This window comes from Rhagoletis pomonella, unplaced genomic scaffold (assembly GCF_013731165.1).
Source record: "Rhagoletis pomonella isolate Grant_MI unplaced genomic scaffold, Rhpom_1.0 Rhpom_scaffold_00001, whole genome shotgun sequence".
Classification (NCBI taxonomy): domain Eukaryota; kingdom Metazoa; phylum Arthropoda; class Insecta; order Diptera; family Tephritidae; genus Rhagoletis; species Rhagoletis pomonella.
This window is the reverse complement of record NW_023458555.1, coordinates 33,842,048-33,865,153: the sequence shown is the minus strand read 5'-3', so window position 1 is coordinate 33,865,153 and position 23,106 is coordinate 33,842,048. Positions and strand designations below refer to the sequence as shown.

The window sequence follows — 23,106 nt, the reverse complement described above, 5'->3', positions numbered from 1 at the left end:
ACTTTCTGGGATTTTACCGAATCTTTCAGGTCTATATGCCTGAGAAATAAAAAGGAAAAAAACAGGTTAGAAAAATATTTTTCTAACTTAGTACTTTTTTTGTTATGAAAATAAAAGGCAAAAAACATAGTAATATCAGCTATATAAACAACAACAACAACAACAACAACAACCGCACGCAGATAAACACCAAATAGCAAGCATTTAAATATCAACAACCAAATCTAAAAGGTTTACAAAAGAATACAAAAAAGTAAGTCAATTATAAGAAAGAAAAAGCTCGCAGTAAAAAGAAAACAACAACAATGATCGGCAGAAGACAACAAAAACTTCCGTGCCAGCGCCAACAACTTGACAGCATTTAAATATCAATGCATTGACAACAACAACAACAGCTACAAACCACATTAGTGGAAGTTGCAGCACAACCAGTTCTTATTTTAGAGCAACAACACTCTTCAACAAACATCCAAAATGGCATGCAAGACATAAAACAACAAAAAACAACTGCATGGAGTGATAGCAACAATTGCACTCTTAGACAAGTACACACACACACACACATACATAAGAGCATGCAAGCAACTCCAACGCATGTCGTCCGATGCTCGTATGAAGAGGTGTGCATATTACGTGCCCCCACTAAGCGCCCTCGAAGGTATCACTACATACTATGCTTGCAACATCTTCGCGCAACATGTATGGTGGGCAACATGTTGCGAGTCATTGACTATAGCTTGTGTGCGTGTAATTGTTGTTCAAATCGGCTCGACAGCGCAGGGCAACGATGGCCCCACACATCGCCGTGGAGCCTAGCCATGGCAACCAGGTGGAGTAAATGTGGGACGTTAACGCTGCCGTCGACGCTGACGCTGACGTTGGAGGCGCTCGGTGCTGTGTTGTGTTGACTTGGCTGACTGGTCGGTTGGCTGGCTGTTGCTTCCACAGGCAGTTGGCGTTGCTTTCAGTTTGTTTTTGACCGGTCGCGGTGACGTTGTGTTTTTATAGTATCTCTCGAGTGTTAATCGCGCGTTTCATCGTCGTGCTGAATACTAGTATCTGGCGTTGTATATCCACATTATCGTAGGTGGAAATTTGATTTTGTGAATGCGGAAAAGTGGATTTGGCGACTAAATTTTTATATACATGTGTGCATCTAGAGCTGTGCATACGCGAGTGGAAATTATCTATTTCTAATTTGAATTGGTGAAATGGAAATGTGAAAAAATCTCGGAATTCATACTCACATGTCAGTGATTGCTCATTGCATATTTTGGTCGGCTGGTGTATTGCGTTTGTATTGCTGAGTGCGGTTGTAGGTGTGTTTGGAGAAGAGTGCGCCTGTAGTTGACAAGCGTGACAAGCGTAACCACGCGACAGTGGTGTTCAATGTGTGAACTCTAACTGTTGCTATTTATAGAAAAAAGAAGCGATGATGATGATTTAATATCAGCCTATTTCATGAAGTTCTAAAAGGAAAATTGATTGAATACAATTAGGGAATTATTCAAAAATTGAGCAAAGAAATTAATATTAATAAAAAAACATTAAGAACAAATGTTATACACATACCTAATCTAAGAAAATTCTTATAAAAATCTATAAGAAATTTGAACTTGTAATTTTTTACAAAGTAAAAATATTATTACAAAATACAGCGCGCAAAAGCTCCGGTAAAAGCATTAATAAATTAAAAAAAAAAATTCTTTAAAAAAATTAAGAAATAAATTATAAAATTATTGGTGTGTGTAGAATAAATAAATACAAAAACAAAAAGTATAAGGAAGTGTTTTAAATAATAATTTGCAGAAAAAAATATTTTATTGAAAAATCCTTTTATGCGGTGAAAACCAAAAATATAATGCAAAATATATCCCTGTTTGAAATGTAAAAGTGTACATATGTACAGATAACACTTAAAAATAATTTAATGAAATAAATTGTCTTGAAACTGTTAATTTCAATGCGCAAGATAATTATAAAAAATAAAAATAAAAAAGATAAGTTTTTAACAATTTGAAGTGAAAACGCAGTTAATTAAAAGACATTCTGAAAACGTTTGTGCAAAAAAATAAAAAATAATAAATCAAAATCAGAAAAAGTTTTACAAAATTGGCAAAATCGTAACTTACAAAAAAAAATATTATAAATAAAAACCACTGATTCGATAACAAAGCAGTTACACCATCGCCAACACTTACATATTTTATTCGCTCAGAAGGTAAGCATCGACCAGCAAAACTTTGATACATACCAAATTCAAGTTTGGCTCAAAGCCAGTCTATACGTTAAGAGAGTGTGTGTATGTGGCATAGGCGCATGCAAGGTGTGGTTTTAGGGTTAGAAACCCCACTAAAATGTCTTGAAGGTACAGTTTCTTTTCAATATATGTCTTTTGAGGTCTGAAGTGTCTGTGAAACAATATTTGTTAGATCTCTAACTTATACTTGATCAATTTCCTTTTAATATTAAAAAAAACTGCTAAATCTCTTCCACTCTTTTTTCGCAATATACATTTTAAAACAATATTATGAGCAACACTGTATTATATAATTAATTGCGAATATGCTTTACGGTATTTTTGAAGTTTTTCTTACTATACTCAATATTTTTAATCATTATATTTGCACTCCTGTGCTTTCCAGCACCTTTCGATTTGATTGGGGTCGCATGAACTAATAGGGAGTTTCCACGACGCAAAAGTTGCGCAATGTCTACTCCAATCTCCATTTCGGCTGGAATTGCTTATACAAAAAACTGTCACCCAAAATTGCGTATGAATCTTAATTTCATTGAAATTGAGACAAAATTACCTCAACTTAGTGAATACAACCCTGAAAGTTACTTATTGTGAAGGATTAATAAACAAAGAAAATAAAAAATAAACGTCAATGACAAGCACACTGAACAAAACAACAAAAACAAAACAAGTCATCGAAATAGAAAATAACATTGAGAAGGTCGTGTTAAGAGCTACAATTTCAAAATGAAGTTGCGCAATTTGTGAGTCGTGTAAACACTCTATAAAGCTAGCTTTTGGTTTCATTTACTAACCGACTTCAAAAAAGATGGAAAGTGATCAATTCACTGGAATTTTGTATGTATGTTACCCGATAACTTTGAACTACGTGAACTGTTTCCGATTATTTTTTTTATCGGAAAAGTGGCACCTCAAGTGTGGTCTCGCACTAAGGAACTATTCAAGCAATGTGTAACCACCAATAGGATTATTTTTGATGGCAAGGTGCGGGGGAAGGATCTGAATGATGATTACGCGAGTAGTATTTATCTATTTCCCTTCGTATTTTTTTAAAGATTCCAATTTTAACTAATCAAATTTATGTTCCCACTCACACTGATTCCATGAAAAACTAATAAATAAAAATTTATTAATTGAAAGGCGTGTAGAAACAGGTCAATACAATGTAAAGAGTTACGAAGGAAGTTGAAAGAATACAAAAGTAAACAATATAAATAGATAAAGATAAAGATAAAAGACATAAACGCAGCAAAACATCAACAGTTACAGGAAAAGAACTTCATTTAACTGCGATAAATAAACAGTAGCAATGATATTTATCAGAACAACAAAAAATCATGTCGGCACGCTATGAAAGAAAGAAAAAAAAAATAAACTGAAAAAAGGCAGTAAGACTAAGCAAACGCAAGAATAAGGATAGATAAGGAAAATATCAACAAAGTAACAGCACCGCCGTGTACATTAGGGTGGTAAAAAAAAAGGTTAAGTCGTTAATGCTCTCACCCCTAGTATTCTATACTGAAAAATTTACAACCGTTTTTTTTTTTTGAAATCGAAAAATATTTAGAGATCGATCCCAGCGCCCAAAATTTGCCACGTAATGTGTCGGCATTTTCCGATCAAAAATATTGATTTCCATTTATTCCTTCTTTATTTATTTAAAATTAGTACAATAATACTAAGTATTTTGAAGTACAACAGCAATATAACTAAACAGATTTAGAGGTATGGTAAAATTTCACCAATCCATCAATCAAGAATTCTATACCACTTTCTACGAAAAACAGTTTTTTCCCCATATGAAATACATGGAAAACTTTGAACGCTTTGAGCAACCCCTAAATATTCTTTCGAAATACAAAATAGGGGTATAGTTTTTCGATATAGAACGGTCCCAGCATGCGGAGCATTAAAATTCGGACTTTCCCTTTTTCGAATTTCGGGACCACCCTAATGCACAGCCAAACATATCTATGTATGTAGCAACATAGGTGAAAAGATTTGATATTTTCATATATTTTAAAGAAATATTTACTAAGCAAATATGAACTATTTATTTTATCAATTACAACAATCAACGGATAACAGCAAACATTTTGGAGCCAACGCTACCAATCTGCTTACAGTCTGTGCCGTTGTTGTTACTTACTGCGCTTCAAGCTACGCTTTATTGTGTACATTAATATGTATACATGCACATACATATAGTATGTATTGGCCAGTGCTATTGGAAACTGGTTTTCTGATTTTTGTGATTGCGAAATTCTGGTCTAAACATGCGGCCAAGTTGAGTCGTTTATGCTTGCATGCATCCATAAATATACGTGTATCCATATGTGCATATACTTACTATACCATATAAACTCAAATATAAAGCCACACTTGTAATACACAGCACACAAACCAACAAATTGTACGTAAGCACATACCAAGGGCGCACTCTAAAAATTCTTTTTAAGGGGGTTTTGTATATGAATCAGAAATCGGAATTTACAAGGTACACCCCCGGATTAGTCTCGGAATTTAGATATTCATTACTTTTCAACAAGTTAAATCGAAAAAATTGCTTCAATATTGTTTGAGAAGCTCTCCTACCATAAAATAAATAATAAATGAATGTGTTTGAAACCTACTTTTTATTTAAAGTGTCGTTTTTATTTTTTCTCTCTGACGTCAAGACTTATTTGAAAGGACTTTGTAATTACAAAGATATAATTAATTCCAAAAATTATTTAAAAATTTCAATGGAATGTAGAATAAAAATATGGATAACAAATGCAAGAGGAAATTTCTTTAGAAGTAAAAAAAATATTTTTTTGGATTCACAAGGACGAATTTTTTAAGCTGATAAAGTTAGAAGAACGAAATTCGAGGATGTTATCGAGTTTTTATAAGTCCTTAACATATAATTTTTCCAAAAGCTAATATGTATTGCAAAATTTCAAAGATGAAATTTTAATAGGAAATTTTAATTACTTACCGGTCCTTCGGTACGAAAAGCTTGAATCTGTTTAAATTCTGCAGGATCTTCTCTTTAATTTGATACCGATACGTCATCTCGAAGCACATTTCTCTGACGTCAGAGTAAAAAACTAAAAACCCAATTTTCTATATTTGGCCCATGATTTCGCGAATATACTGATATTATATTTGTGTTTAAAATTGACTATCGCGCGGTGTTATATGTACAACGAGCTAGACATTTGTAAAAAAATATTAATTATTAAATAAAAGAAATAAATATAGCCAACTGGTCAAGATATAATTTCCATCAGTGCAAATTACTGATCCTGAAAATCCCGGGATTATTTGCTAAAACCTTAAAAAAGCCGGGATACCGCGATTAACATTGCTAGTGTCCTTTCAAGTAACCAATGCGAGTTCTAAGACCACCACGGCTAAGTTCAAACGGGCTTAAAACTTGATTTACAACAGACTGAGCAACGATTTGCTTTTATCTCTTTTTGCACTGATTGTCAGTTAGTTGAATTCTGTATAATGTTTTATCAAGACAAGTAATATTTTATTTTCACTAATTATTCGAATAACATAAAATAATTTATCCGTAAATCAAATAATTTTTCTTTGCTTAAATTAAATTATTTTTATTAACGAAAACTAAAATTTTTTTATTTGTTATTCGTCATTCCAATAAATTTTTCCCAACTCTGTATCTAAATGGTCTTAATTTCTACTTGCATTGTTTATAATTTAATAAAGTTTCTTTCTTTGGTTTAAGTAAAAGGGTTCAATGACAGATACATATGTATGTATGCATATGTAACATGGTGGAAGGTTCTTTGCCATCAAGTTTCGTTTTGCGAATCCTATATGTACATACACTTATTAAATATCGCGTTCCTCGTTTATAGTTGTCAGCTATTCCAGCTGTTGGCTTTTGCGGTTAACATTGTAAGGTTTAATCGACAGCATTCGGTTAATTTATACACGTTTGTGACAACGTGCATCTGTAGGTATACTGGGTAGCCATAGACAGCACTTAAGGTGTGGTTCAATGAAGCGCAGCGGGCCACTTTCCGCCAAACGCTAAATAAATAAATATAGAAATGCGCTCTTCACTTACCGTAGGCGTTAGATTTCTATTGAAACCCTACAGAAATGCAGGTTAGCACTCGCTCAGCTCTTTGGTTCGAAATTTTCGTTTGCTAGTTTTTATATACTCTGTATGTAGAAAGTAAAGGGTGATGAGCTCTTTGCGATTTTTCTGTTTGAAAATGGGCAAAATTTTTGGAAAAAATTAAACGAATTTTTTGTTAGGATAATAATAACACTTTGGTTTATGTGGATAAAAGCGATAATGCTGTATCATTATTTACTATAAAAGATAGACCCCGTCTGGAAAAAACCAGTATAACTTGGTCCATATACAAATTTAGAATATTCAGCAGCAGACCTTTAAATTTAAAAGTCTATTTCCGAAACCTTTTTTAATAATGGTTTTAAGAAAAAAATCAGCTGAATAAGCGAACTTAGAATTAAGCTCGAAACATATCTTGCGGGTACTGTGGCCAGATAATGATGTATAGACATCAAAAATGGCCACTGAAGCATTTTTCCTGAATTGATAACTGAGAGTAGAGAGTAATAAGATCCAAATAAAGATCCGCAGGCAGCTGATTGCGCCTCGGAAGTGTTACTCAAAATACGATCCAAGACGTTGAAAGCTTAGCAAAACGAAAGTAGGTTAGCTGAGAAGAAAGTTCTGAAATGATTCCTCCCCATCGTCTTTCAAGCAGAGTTTCCATTAGATAGTGACCTATCAAAAGTCCTGTCAACATGAAGAGTTAGCGCTTGGTGAGGTTAAGAAGCTTCTTTTGCAATCTACGGTTCACCACTGACCAGATGTACCTTGTATTTAATTTTGTATGTCGTGGTTTTCGCTCAAGGCTCGCTGACCCAACTAAATGCCCATTTGTCCAGGAATTGAACGCAGGTTATCAATTCCTCTTTCCTATACCCTCCCTGTAAGGCAGAGAAGCTGTCTTGTCTATGCAAAGTACCAGCTTTGCTGTAAAGATATCCGCCGGGGCCCTAAATTCAGTCTAACTCGGAAGTATCTCGTTTCGACCTAGAGGAAGTTCAGCCATTCTTTGACCAATTTCGATTGTACTATAGGCCATCCAAGAGCCTTGACTGCTGCTTCGTTGGTAGGTTAAAGTTTGCAGTTCTGGTGCGCTGTCTCATTCATATCGTCCACCTATGCTTGAAAAACGCTGCAAAAATTTGTGAGAACACCTCATCTACATTTTTCGATCAATTACGACCGATCTATGTATGAAAATGTTTACTAACAGGACCTCTACTCCGGAAGCTTTATCTCACACACTTACTCCTTGCCTGCATCCATATGCCTCATTAAATTTTTTCAGATATGGGTTAAAGGAGAACCCAGTGCTCCCTTAGCCTCATGGCGGAGTAGACTGCGGCAGTCTTGCCTGAAAAATACTTCCGCTACCTACTCTGCTACTTATGCTTCTCCTTTTAATGACCACAATATGTACTTATATCAACGAAGTTAATTCAGATTTTATAATTTTCATATATTTTTTATCTTCTTTCCTTATGCTGCTTATTTGACTCTTTTTTAATTTCTTTGCCATGAAATATGTACATACATACGTATGTCTGCATATATGTATATATGCACTTTCGTGCTGTTAATAATACCCATTCATTATCCATATTTCTCCGCTTACGTTTTACATCTTTTGTGGCCAATATTAAATTACAATTACAACAAAAGCATCTCAACGCTCTTGACTTGCCAGTTATATGTATGTATGTATGTACATAAACCTTGGCTTAAAAGATCACCAACGTCATTCACTGTTACAATTATAATTCCTCGCGGGACAACTACAACAATAATAGAGAATGTGTGGCACATCAGCGCGAATCGCGGAAACTGCTACTTAACGTAATTGAATTCTACATTAACCGCTACTCTGCAAAAGCGTCCAATGAAATGTTGGAAGCATAAAAAATTGCGAAAATTTTGTAAGCGAAAATTTTTGTAAAAATGTTTTAAAGCTAAAATAAAGGTTGTAAATTGTGGATAATGTAATGAAAATCACAGAGAGAGAGAGAGATTAAGTCAACTTTTTAAGGATTTTATATTACATATGTACGTACTTTCTAGGAAAAAAGTTTGTCTGTGGCAACACTGGTTCGTACATACAAAAAGCCGAGCAGCGCCGAACCAAGCAAGGCAAAGCAAAGGAAAGCTGTTGGTGTTCATACTGAACGAAGCAAAGCGGAGCTTTTTGTAAAGATATCACAAAACTTATCTTCAATGAAAAGCGGCTAAAATATTTGTTCAATTTGCTGCAGTTGCCTTCTCCAAAAATACATTCAAGGGCTGAAAAATCGAAAACAAAATTAAAATTTTTTATTTTTTAAATTGCAAAGTTGCATCTAAATTTTCAACTTTTTAATCAGATTTTTGTAATTTTTCTGATTATGCAGTTTTATAGGCGATTAAGTTCTAGTAAAGTAAAGTGCAAGCTTTAAGTTGCTAAAAAATGGCTTTGATTTTTAATAATTTTTTCCTAATTGTGGTGCATTTTTCCCATACAAAAAACTTGTCGAATATACTTTATATGGAAGGAAACGCATTAAAAAATGGTCAAAAATCAACGCAGTTTTGTAAAAACTTAAAATTTTAACTTTATTTTACTAGAATTTATAGAGCTACAAAACTGCATACTCGAAAAAATTCATAAAAATCTGATTAAAAAGTTGAAAATTTAGATGCAACTTTGCAATTTAAAAAGTGAGCATCTTAAAGATTTTTTAAGTCAACCTTTGACAACAAATTTGAATTCATCGGTTCAAAATCTATAAGAAAAGTGCATAAAACCAAAAACCAAATTTTTTGGACCTAGCCAGCAAATTATACATTCTATTTTCGAAAGTTTATTTTTCAACGAATTTTTTTGGGGGTTGAATATAATGTTTATATAATGGCACTGTTTTTCCCTTATAGGCCATTATGTCAGCTTTCGAACACATGTTTTTTCATAGTTATCTTATTCCTATCGAGAGATTTACGATTTCGTCCATCGACACTCAAAATGGTACACTGTGCGCCGCTCAGTTTTTGAGTGTGTATGTATGTGCACACACTTTATTTTACATATGCAAATACATATTTGTGAGTAATTTTTAAATTAGCAAAAATTTATGTCCAATTTTTAATGATAACAATGTTCATCGATTTTCTTATGACCAATAATTTCTCTTTAAATATTTAGTGGCCAAAAATATATGTAGATTTTAAAGGACATAAAAACTCATGGCCAATTTTCTCGAAACTCCAAAAAATAACGACCAGCTTTACATTTTTAAACTGCCTAAAAGTTTTGCCCCGCTTTTAAATGACAATAATTTGACTTAATGTTTTGGTTCTGTTTGCAGAACCAAAAATTAGCGCCCTGTTTTATGTCCAACTTTTAAATGGCCTAAAATGTATGTACAGTTTTTGAATGACCAAAATATTTTGACTTGTTTTTGAATGACCAAAAATTTATATCCGGCTTTAAAATTACCAAAAATATATCTATGTTAAAATTTTTAGTGGCCAAAAATTTTATGTCTAACTTATGTTCTAACTAAAGAACAAAAAAACGTATGGCCAATTTTTTCGAAACACCAAAAATTAGCTCCTAGTTTTATGTCCACTTTTTAAATGGGATAAAATTTATGTCCATTTTTTAAATCACTAAAATATTTTTCCTAGTTTTTGATTGACCAAAAAACTTATATCCAGCGTTGAAATTATCAAAACTGTATTTTAAAATGTTTAGTGGCCAAAAATTTATGTCTAACTTTTAAGTTTTTTCGAAACACCAAAATTGCCGCCCAGATTTATGTCCAGTTTTTAAGGGGCCTAAAATTTATGTCCATTCTTTAAATGACTAAAATATTTTGCCTAGGTTTTGAATGACCAAAAATGTATTACTAAAAATTTTTGTTAAATGTTTAATGGCCAAAAATTTATATCTAACTTTTGAGGAGCAAAAAAACTTATGGCCAGTTTTATCGAAACATTAAAAAATTTGTGCACAATTTTATGCCCAGTTTTTTAATGGCCTAAAATTTACATAAATTTTTTATTTTACTAAAATATTTTGCTTAGTTTTTGAATGGCCTATAATTTATATCCAGCGTTTATATTACCAAAAATTTATGTTAATATTTATAGTGGAAAAAAATGTATGCCTAACTTTTAAGGAACAAAAAAAAAAACTTATGGCCAGGTTTTTCGAAATACTAAAAATTTATGTCCAGTTTTTAAATGACAAGATGTTAGCTTAAAGTTTTAAAAATTTCGCTACTACATAAACCTTTAGCTTCCCTAATAGACTCATGCATATGCATGTATGCACGTATAAACATGCTTTATATTGTGTATTTAACACACATTTAAAATGCACGAAAATGGGTAGAAAATGAGCCTAAAACAGCGCATAGCATGAAGATTAAATGTACAAAGTAAATGTACATATTTAATGTTAATATGAATAAAGAAGTGTTGTTATAGCGATTTTTGTCACACATAAAAGTGTCTGGATTATGCATGCTTTTGGGCATATGTTCGTACATACAAAAGCACATAAGTAGATATGTATGCTCATATGTGGGCGTGTATAAAATATGCGACATGTTCCAATATGCCCAACAAATCTTCCTGGACCATTCATATTCATTTATGTACAACCATACACACATATGTACCTATGTATGTATGTATGAATATTTATGTATTTACAGAATAGTTTGAATTTTTGCATTTTAGCCAACATATTTCTTTCTCCTACGAGCATTGCTTGCTTCCACCGACCGGCTAACCACAAAAGTAAGGCGTCTGTCTACACGCTGAGATTCTTGTGAATCGTCTGCACTTTTCGCGCCACGCCCACAGTCTCCACCAATTGACCTTATCTGTATGCCCGCGCAGTGAGCTCAAACTCTTTGTTTCCGAGTCTGGTTATTCGTTAAACTGTCATTTCGCATATTTTCAGCTATAAGCCAATATTTTTTCGCCATATTTTTAGTAATGTTTTTTTTTTTTTTTAATTTATTTCGTATCATTCTTTAGCCACACATTCCTTTTACGCTGTCAGTTTGTTTGGTTGAGGGCGATACAGTCAATGTACGACGAGAAAACACCGGTAACAACAAGTTATACATTTACATTAGGGTGCATCACTCTCCTCAAAAAAAAAAATAATAATCGGTACGGGTTTCCCATCGGAATTATAAAAACTGTTATATTTTGTAACTTACGCCAAAATATTTTGGAAAAATATTAAGATTTACGTGAGCGAGACCCAAGTTGTTTTATTAATAAAATTAGTTTTTAAAGTATCTTTTCTAAAAATCTCCTCAGATGATAGAGGAGTGTAAGTACAAATTTTTAAAAACGAGAACGAAAAATGACACTGAAGATGGCACAATGCCGAAACCGGTTTGTCTGCAAACCAAACTTGACAAGGGATGACGGAAATTCGTTCCAAAATAAATAAATTTTTAAAAACTTTATCAAAATAATGAGATTTTTGCAAATATTTTCCAATCGGTCTAGCTCACGAAAATTTTAATATTTTTCCGAAATAATTTCGCGGAAGCCTTAAAATATAAAAAAATTTATAATTCCGGTGGATAAGCTGCAACTTTTGTATAGTGATGGGTGGTCCGAAAATCCAAAAAAAAAAAAAAAACTTTTTGAAATTGGTATAAAATCGTTAAAAAGCTTTGAAATGTTATTGTTTGAGGACTGCTGAAAAGTAATATTTTTTTTGTTACCAAAAAATATTTGTTTTTAGCGATTTTATAGCAGTTCTACAAAAACTCTATTTTTCCCGTGTAAAATTTAAAGAAAACTTCAAAGCTCCGACGGCACGGTTACAGACTCGTGATGATATTCTTCAGTTCTAGGGGTTCACCCGGATGGCTGGAAAAAAAATGTTGACCACCCTAATGCACATATGTACGTATAACGCGTCTGCATACATATGTATAATTGTACATAAATAGATTCCTAAATGGAGATGAGCAATGAGTAAAAAAATACGAAACAAAATCTGTGACTCAGCAAAGTTGCCAAAAACAAAGAGCCAAAAATTAGTCAGCGATAAGCGAGCGAAGAACTTAATACCCATATACACATGTATCTATGTACATATGTATGCATTTTTATATATAATAAAACTATATAGTATGCACATTAGGACGGGTAAATTTGTATGGGGGATTTTTCCGACTATGCGCATATAGGACAGAAGATAGTATTTCAATTATTGAGAGTGGAAATAATAGTTTTCTTTATAGTAAAAATCGAGTCCGATACGTCAAACGTGCTGGAATGACAGTTAAAATCTTGACATAAACCACGGAATGATTCGAAGCAAATTCTAAAAAAATCTTAAGTCTCAAATGAATTTGGAGTTTGCCAAATTGCGAAAATAGGTTTCTTACATTTTGCTGTGGTGTCGTAAAGGATTGCTTAAATTTTCCATGAAAACATTCTATAAGGGATTTTTTGTCCGGGGAACCCATTTCTGCACTTATCGTTTCCTTTAACCTTCCTTAATTTGCTTAGAACTACAATTAGAATCCTCCTATGCTATACGCGCATAGTCAAAATAAAAATAAAAATTGGCACGCCCTAATGTACTTCCATATGTGCATATCCATTAATATACATATGTACATGAAACTGAAATATGCGCCAGCCAGAAGACCTGAAGTGAAACTGAAAAAATTACGCGGAGGCATAAGGCCCTACCACGCACGGTTCTCTAATTTTTTCCTGACGAGAATAAATGACTAAAATGAATGAAAAAGTAATAGCGGAAAAAGTTCAAATTATTATAACAAAAAAAGAAACCAAATTAAAGAAAAATATGCATTTACAAATTTGAATGATAAAAAATTTGACGTTGATGTACAGCAGGCATGTTGACAGCGAGCAACAAATTACATTCGTTAAATAAAGGGAATACAATCATAAATCCACTCATTGCTCACGGAAGCGTGTTTTTAACGCAAATTTTATGAACGCTTATTGCCACTCGTAAAAATGTGATTTTTTGTTGGCTTTTATTTTTATGACTTTGTTAAACAAACCCGCTGGCTTGTGAGAGTATTCGGTTTGTCAACAAATGAAATTTACATAAAATTACATCGAAATATTTAGGTGCAATGTGTCTGGATATTTGTGTATATAAAGCAAAATAAAAATTTGGTCCGCGAATTTTTTATTAGCATTTGGCTTCTTTTGTACATACCTCTGGACTTTGTCACACAAAACGAGACACCAGCAACAGTTTTACGTGGTCTCCGAGCAGCAATGGGTTTTAAGAATAGCTTTTTAATGGCAGAAGTACACTGAGAAAAAAACCATCCTAAAATTTGTTAATATTACAAAATTCATACTTGAAAATGTATCAACGAGATTTTTGGTTAATATTAATAATATCTTAGTTATTATTTTTAACGATGATTTGGTAATATTAACCATAACCATCATTTTATTTACATTAACCAAAATTTTTGTTGGCTTTTTTTGCAGATGCTTTTTTCATAATTTGGAGATACAAACCCAAAATGTTACTAATCATTTTAACACGTTGCCTCTGGCGGGATGTGAAAGTTAGCAAATAACAGCAAGCAACTCTGCACACTCGGCTACAATCGTTTTATACATTTGTCTTCAAATGTTCCAATTAAATAAACTTTCTTCGTCGTTTGAGTTGGCTCTGCACTTCACAGAAGCTTTTTCGTAATTAAGAAAAAAACAAAAACAGAAAAAAAATAAAATTATGCCTTGCCACTGTCGGCATTCGTGCTCGAACCAGCTGGAAGCCAACAGAACTTGAACACACTTCTTACAATCTGTGTATTAACCATGAAAAAGACCAAACAATAACTTGATTGAAAACCTATTGCACTTTTGGCTCAGTGTATGTAGACTCGAAATTTACTGTTATAAAGAAAATTGTCTGTAATTTTCGACTTTTCGTGCTCAAAGATCGAATCGGAGATGAAATCTCTAACTACCCGCTAGACACATATGGGCATTTTATTTTGGAATAATGTTAGCTGTAGAAGTGATGGCTTGGTTATATAGGATACTGGTTTTGAAAAATCATAATAATTTTAAATTTTAACTGATAGCCAGAAGATTATACGCTTAGACACTTTTTACCATGAAAAATATTTGCAAAGTACAATATTTTAGATGGTACTACTTAGCATGGATTGGGGTTAAAGCAGCAAAATGCCGTTACATACTCACAGAAAGAGCTCTCGATCCGAATCTTAACATTCATATTTACTTATTTTAAAAGTCTATGGAGCAGACTATCATGTTGTTATGTTTGGTGATCAGACTATTCGTGTCTCGTTTGTCACTCCTCTTAGTCAATACTTTACGAACTATTTTGCCAGAATTGAAGTTATGGTCAATCCAGCTGTTTTACGGAGATTCTTTTAAATTTTTTTTTAAATTTCGGATTCTATTATTCCAAACTAGTTTATCTTGACTCAAACTAAGTAACGTTAAGTTAGATGAGCAGCTCCAGTCCACAGTACATTATGCGGCGACAAAAATTTATTCCTTTACTTGAAACTAACAAGAGCTTTCTGGCAATCTAGATGGCACCACACTTAAGATGCCCACATTAAGAAGTTTTTAATATTTTAATTATCTCTCATATTCACAGCTTCCACATATGCCAATAGTTTACCGCACTCCGAACCTCACGTCCGTTAAAAGCTTTATGTATGGTTTACAAAGCCTCAGTAAACTTTCGCTCATATACAGATATGTAGACCATCTGCCGCAATACTCTGCTCTTCTTATACTACCTGATTCCCCAAATCTTGCCTCTCGTACGTTTCTGCTTCCTAATGTTAAGAAACACCACTATATTCCGGGATCCCGTATAGATTTACTGCGCTCTTCATACTCGTAAAAGATGGACGGAATGTTAGACTGCCATCTGAAATGCTTAGGTCAAAGTTATACTGTGTATAACGAAGGCGATTTTTGAAGGTTCTTCATGGTTATCCACTTTGTCACCAGCGAATTGCAAAAAGATATGGCGTGAAAAAATACTCCGCTGGTCTGGAAGTCTGTAAACGTACCTCAGAGAAAGTTGCACTTCGAAGATATCACATCCTGCTCCGATACATATTTCGAAGACCTGCATACCCCTCAAGGAAGCTACTGGGAAATAAAGGAAAATTAAAAATTAAACTTCAGTGCCTATTGAAATGTTTAACTAACCAGTGGCTTAGGACCTCCCTGGGACCTAGGAACGTAGAGGTAGCGCCTTGTTACAATAAGCATTTTGTATTTGCCTTAGTGTTCAGCCCAGTACTAATATATTTTTGGATCTAAAAGTATTTAGGGTGGCAAAGAAATCGTATTCCATTTTGACATAGTTATATGCATACATATGTGGGACTCAAGATACTACCTGCCATAAATGTTAATAGCAGGGGTCCCTGCTTGAAAAACGGTGGGATGTCTTTTTTGAAGTTCGACCCAAAATCACGAACACCAGTGCAATGGTTTTCTTTCAATGCGTTTATTAGTGGGCGTGCATCCTCCATTTTGAAATTATCCTGGTCTGGAAATAAACCCATCAGGAACTATTTTCAATTTAAATTCTGGCAGGGGATACGTTTTGGGCTTGACTGCTTTGAGCCCCTTGGCAGAGCAGGCAGCCATCAAAGGAATTCTTTATAGCACCATGTTGTTGCAGAATGGCATTTGTGAATTTTTTTTAGCTCCGCTTTAGGTTAGGTGTTGCCGGATAGCTTTGCTTGAGTATACTAAGCTTCACTGCCCTCAATACTTTCTTGAAAGGTGCCGGAGTGGTGTCAATATTACCATCACAATATGACGAGCCAGGGTTGTCGAGGCTGGAAACTTAGCCTAGCTCAGACTTCAGGGTTCAGCACGTTCTTCTGAGTAGAGCAGATTAAGCTCTTCGAACACTTGCTTATCACATTTTGTATATCTGAAACAAAGCTCACAGTATCATTACCAAAAACACGGATAACACTCAGGGTTACGGGTTTTATCGAGTTGGATTCTTTTTTGACGTAGAATACGTCTTACCTTAAGGTATGGGGGCTATGTTCAAATGTTGTAGTTGTAATTTTTAGAGCTTCACAAAAACGCTTATTGCACGAGAACTAATAAAGCGATTTCAAAGAAAAGTGTGGCGTTTCAAAGATAAAATTCCAAACCTGTCGACAGATTCATTTTTGTAAATAACCAATTCGGTTTCTGTCGTAAAAACAACGGTAAACATTGCCTTATTTTGGGGTCAATTTTGAGCCTTTAAAGTGCTCTAGCAACTTATTGTTAACATATATAACTTTCATTTTCGGGATATAGGTTCTTTGGAGCAGTAGAAATATTATCGGGTACAAATTTTATATAAATTTAACAAATATTGAGCATTTTAAGGCAAAAAATTTTTGAAAAAATTTGCAAATTTTTTTCATTACCAAAATGCTCGAAAACCGCTCGAATGATTTTGTTTTTGTTTTCTTTAATCAAAAATTCAAGAGTTTTCCTTTCGTTTGGTATATGAGAAGTATTGGTTGATATCTTCTATATATGTTTATTTTATTCAAATATATGGGCATAAATGATTTTCCATACAAAATCACCTCGTCATCATTTTGCAAACACGTGCATATGTTGGAAGTGTGGGAAGGGGACAAAAAGTATGTATGCGTATGTAATGCGGCTTTTGATAAACAGAGGCGCGCTATTTATAACCTAATCGCAACGTGTGTACATATGTAAATACATAGATACGTACATATGTTGATTGCAGTTAATGTGGATCTGTTTCTATTTTTAGTAATCTATGTATGTCTATACATACATATGTACATACATATTATATATGTACATACATATATGAACACATGTATGCATAATACGCGAAGACTTTTCGAAGTGAAACAACATTTAGAAAAAGTCCAATCCAAGAATAAAAGTAAAGGCGAGGACGTACATAGATAAAGAAAAGGATAAAGGCCAAGGTAAAAATAAACACAAAAACAAAGTTGAGTAAAGATAAAGGCAAACATGAAGACCAAGGTAAATTTAAACACTTTACTTATATGTATAAGTGCAAAGGTGAAGGGGAATATGTATATGAAGAATATGATAAACATAAAAATAAAAACAAAGATAAATATAAAGAAAAAGATGCGGATGAGGATACCGATAAAAGTATAGATGAAGATAGAGGAAGAAAGATTAAAATAAAGGTAATTGTAGAGAAAAGGATATAGATAAAGGCACAGAGACTCAATCTCGGAACTATTTCGGGATTTTAGGGATTCTCGGGACTTATCGATATAATCGATATTTTGTTGGTTTTTTTATCGATTTTGTTATCGAAATTTTTATCGATATTGTTATTGATTTTTCTATCGATATTTTTGGAACTTATCGATATAATGATCGATATTTTTATCGATTTTGTTATCTCTTTATTATCGATTTTGTTATCGATTTTATTATCGATTTTGTTATCGATATTTTTATCGATTTTGTTATCGATATTTTTATTGGTTTTGTTATCGATATTTTTATCGATTTTGTTATCGATTTTGCTAACGATTTTGTTATCGATATTTTTATAGATTTTGTTATCGATATTTTCAGAACTTATCGATATAATGATCGGTTTTGTTATTTATTTTGCTATCGATATTTTCACTTATCGATATAATGATCGATATTTTTATCGATTTTGTTATCGACGTTTTAATCGATTTTGTCATCGGTTTTGTTATCGATATTTTTATCGATTTTGTTATCGATACTTTCGGAACTTATCGATATAATGATCGATTTTGTTATTTATTTTTCTATCGATATTTTCCGTTTCTTATCGATATAATGATCGATATTTTTATCGATTTTGTTATCGACACTTTAATCGATTTTGTTATCGATTTTATTATAGATTATTCATCGATTTTGTTATCGATATTTTTATCGATTTTGATATCGATATTTTTATCGGTTTTGTTATCGATATTTTTATCGATATTTTTATTGGTTTTGTTACCAATATTTTTATCGATTTTTCTATTGATATTGTTATCAATAACCATACCACGTATTCTACGTTTAAATATAGCGGCTGTATCTCCGATACAGCCTGCAGACCAAGACGAAGGCGCTGGACTGTTCCTTTTTTTTATTTAGTAAAAATTAATAGTATCTAATGCAGAAGGTTAATCTTTTAAATGGTTTACTGAATTCACGGGTGGTAGCTTAGGGGCCCGATGTAATGATATATGGAGCTATCAGTATAGTCTATTTGAAATGGCTTCTTTAGCATACAAACCTTTTTGTAACCGCTGTAAGTTTTGCTAAAATTCTTAAATATTGGTACAAAATCCCTGCAAGTTATTGAAAGAATTGTTTGGCAAGCGTGCGTGTTCTTCTTCCACTTCAATCGGGTCAGTGGCATAAAATGTTTGGAAATCTTCTTTTTCTATGATACTTAAATCACGACATTGATCCGGTGTGTCCATTCGTAATCTCATGGCGTGTAAGCAAAACAGGCAAAGGCCCATAAGAGTACTTATAGGAAGGATCTTTATCTGCTTTTATAGAAAGGGAAATGTTGTTTCAGCGTTCAGCGGCTGTCAGAGTGGTGTGATGTCTAAAAAACTTAAAAGCTTAAAAGTCCTTTCTCGATAGAATGTGACTGGTCGTAACCTTCCTAGCCAATTTGTCGGCTTTTAAATAATCCTGAATATCCCGTTATCCTGGTCCCCAAAGAAGTTGATTTTCTTAATAATGAGCATTTAGCAAAGTATTTCGTGTCTCTATCTGAATCTAAATATTTCTCGGCTATCTGAAGATGAAGACTTGTTTCATCACAGTAGGTCTTTGAGCAAGGCTCCATGCTGGGTTAACGATATTAGAAACCTTGAAAGGGAATTCGGCTTGCTGACAACGAAGCCGCCTTGATTTCGGCACTGCAAATTGATTTAGGTGAGAGCGCTTTAATTAGCCCAGCTTACAAAACTTTTCTTTAGCTGAAGGAACATGGGAGTAATTGTCATGAATTGTAGATTTTTTTTTGAATTTTTTTCTAACAAAAAAAATATTTTAGCGCTCGCTGGATCACTGTGCAGCAATGCCATGCGGCATTGTGTTAAAACACGCCTTGTCTACGCCAAACGTGACACAACAAAAACCAGTTTATCCTTGATCTATGCGCACCTCTGCAACGCAGTGAGTGCATAGGATTATCTCAATACAAACATAAATACGTACGTAACATACATACATACATATGCAGCAGCACGATTGTGGCTTTTTTAGCCCCATACATAGGCGTGCTATCAACAGCACTAAATTCATTGGCTATACGCTTTTTATGTAGCTGTGTATTTTTTGTTTCTATGTGTGTATGTATGCATCAGGGTAGCCAACTCGTGGTGAATTACGCGATTTGCGAGGGATTTGAGTTTGATTGGGGAATCGGGAGATGAACTGCTTTGTTTTGCTTGACTGATTTCATAATGAGGTAAAAAAGTCGAATAAGAAATGCAACTGTAACTAAAAGCACTGATTATGCATTCCTGCAAATTATACAAATTACCATTGAGTAGATTTTTTTGTTGACGCATTTGCGTTCATATAACTAAAAAAAAAAAAATTTGTATGTGAAAGAAAACCGCAACACATTCGGAAAAAAAAATGTTTACGAAAATTTTTAGCCTTATGAAACTTGCACTTACTAGAATTTTGTGTGATACAAAACTGCTTACTTAAAATCTTTCTAGAAAATCTAATTAAAAAGCTCGATATTTTTACGAAGGTTTGTCGAATTTTTTTATTTTAATATTACGCCAAGTTTTAAACTTGGATTCATACGGTTTTTGTTAAAGAATTAACCATACACATTTTTATAAAAAAAAAAAATAAATCAATTTGATAGCAAAAAAAAAATATTTAACTGTGAAAACTTTTTGGACCACTGTATGTGTGTAAACATTATATGTAAATTTTTTTCTTTATTTGTTAACTAACTTTATAAAAGTTTGGTTTGGTCTATGAACACATTATAGCTGAATTACATAAAAAAAAGCAGATAGTCAAAATGCAAAAATTTTTTTTTTTTTTTTGTAAATAAGGAGATATCCATGAGTGGGGAATTTTACGAAATTTCCGGCAAAATCGGGTAATTTCACTGTCGGAATCGGGGAATTCTCAAAAATTAGTTGGCTACCCTGGTTATATCCATACCATATATGTATATCGCGAATGTGTGAGCATGAGTTTTGCATTTTGCGATGCTGCAACATGTCGCTGCGAATGCAATCGTTGCAAAACCATACAACTAACGAGCAAATAGGTGACTAGGCGCGCATGTTGCATGCAACCTTAGAATGCATTGAGAAAAAAGTGCAAACAGAACTTTTTGACTCAATTTTTTATGAGACATTTTCATTCTGCTCTTTCGTTTTAGCCTTTCAGTGATGCTGTAGTGAAAATATAAATAGCAAACAGATATATATGCACCAACCTACACCACAACAACAACAACAGCAAACAAAAAAAAAACGCAGAAAAAACCGCCTGTGGGAAGAACAGGACAGACACCAAACAAAAAAGGGGTTTCATTATCTGGGCAGCGTGTTGAGGCGTAATACAAGTTTCGGTGACGCGACGCGAAATTTTGCGACACACAGCACAGCTACAGCTACAGCTATAGCAACAACAACAACAGCAGCAATAAAAAGCGCATAAACTCAGCTTAAGTTGCAAGTACTCGTACTCACCTGCTTGTGCCGTTGCACGTCTCGCCACTTGAACCCACTTCGCGGCAGACTTTGCGGCGTAGACAAAAGTAATTTGCGTTGCTCGGCCAGTTCTCGTCGCGGTTAAAGAACCCACAGCAATACATACCACCTATACGAGTACTTCAACGCCAGACACGATTTGGTAAGTTGCAAGTTAGTGAAGAATAAAGTGCAATCGCTGTGGTAAAAGACGAAGAAGGCGAAGAGCGTAGTTTAACGCTGGTAAGCTGATAGTCGAGGCTTGAACTAGACAAGTTGCTTTGGTCGCCGCTGGCGTTGCTAGACGACAGGCTGGTAGACAAACAAGCTGATAGGCAGCCAGTAAAGGCGAGTGTAATCGTACTTTGTTTTCAAGCGGTTGGCGTCGCAAACTTGTTGTCCACGGACGCGTAGGTAGGTATCACTACGTGCCGCTGGAGTAATAATATAAAACAGCGACAGCAACAGCGCAACCACAATAATAACAGCCGCAGCTGAAGGAGCAACAAAACAGCAGGAAATTACAGCGTAATTGGTGTACGTGTCGAAGAGGTGAGTTTTATTCAATCTTACTCGTATAGAGTCTTGGCTCTTCTCTGTCGATTGGGCAAAAGTAAATATTCAAACATAATGTGGCATGCTGGTAGGCAAATGCATACATATGCATGTAGAAATGTGTGTACATTGAATAGCAATATTTTTGCTAATGCAAACCCCTGCATAAATACTAGAGATGCCATTTTTAAATCGATTAAATCAAGATCGATTATTCCAGTCCTTTGGATTACGTTTTTGGTAGATTTTTTTTAGTTCCAATTCGCTTCGTCCAACAATTAAAAAAGTCGCAAATCGACATTCGATATTTCCACATTTGATGCTTCAGACAGTATATATAAAATTTTAAGGAAATTGCCATTTGAGGCTTCCCACCCACCTCAATTTGAGAGAGCAAAGACCAAAGAATTCAATGACCGGCTCTCTTACTCCTCCGACTACAAAGCTGCTGAGGGAAGTCTCCTGAAAATAACTCCATATAAAATTATGGGTGTTACTACAACAAAAACTCCAAAAATTGGAGTTCTACACTTTGTGCAAAGTTTCATTAAAATTTTGCAAGCCTTTAATTACTCTTTTAAATAAAAATGTGTGTGCAGTGCAAGTTTCAAATTTCTTTGACTTACTTAAGCAACAACTCAAGCAAACATTCAAGCAAAAACAACAATTCAAGCAAAAAAAAAAAAAACAAAAAAAAGTAAGAAAAAAATGTAATGGGCCACACTGCGTACTAAAATAGTTTCTAAAAAGTGAAATTTAGGCGTGAAATATAGAGTTAGCGAAAACAAAAAAATAGAAAAAAATTTACATATTGCAAAAATAATCTGTGTAGGTAAGCTTTATTGTATTTGCCTATATATAACACATTTTTTTAAATAGCGGTCAATATTGAGGCAAAACATAAAATTTTTTGCTTCTTGATAATTTTTTTATTTTTTTTAATTAACTGTATTCTTAAAAGGGGCTCGAATTTGTGAACCCATATACCATATCTAACATTTTTTTTTTGCAAAAGTTATTACGAACTGTTACATTATGAACAGTGTATATTTTCAAAATTACTTACAATAAATGTTTATGATTTCAGTGTTGGTCAGATGGCATTGTTTTGTTTCTTTGTTAAAATTAAGTAAAATTTATTATTTGACCAAATATACGAATCGATCTTGGGATAGCGATTTATTTTCTTGACAATTTCTTCCTGCATCGATCATTTTTATTTCGATTCGAATCACTTAAAATATCGATTTTTTTTATTTCTATCTGGCATCTCTAATGCATTCATCGTATGGGCGAATACATATAGGATACATATCGTCGCCTGGGTAAAAGATTGTCGTAAGCGCCATTGTGACGATTTTTAGTTCTAGATGCAGTTATATATTTTGAAATAAGGTCTCTCGATTGGGGTTATCAGTTTT

At 33.6% G+C, this 23,106-nt stretch overlaps 1 long non-coding RNA gene across 2 annotated transcripts in view; it reads left to right on the top strand.

Moving 5' to 3' along the window:
- Positions 1-971: 971 nt before the first annotated feature.
- LOC118743123 overlaps positions 972-23,106 on the top strand; it is a 104,816-nt gene continuing 82,681 nt past the window's right edge. For both annotated transcript variants that reach the window (XR_004993429.1, XR_004993427.1), the window contains exons 1-3: positions 972-1,319; positions 2,023-2,221; positions 20,818-21,682. This is a non-coding gene — a long non-coding RNA (uncharacterized LOC118743123). The remainder of the gene's footprint in view (positions 1,320-2,022; positions 2,222-20,817; positions 21,683-23,106) is intronic.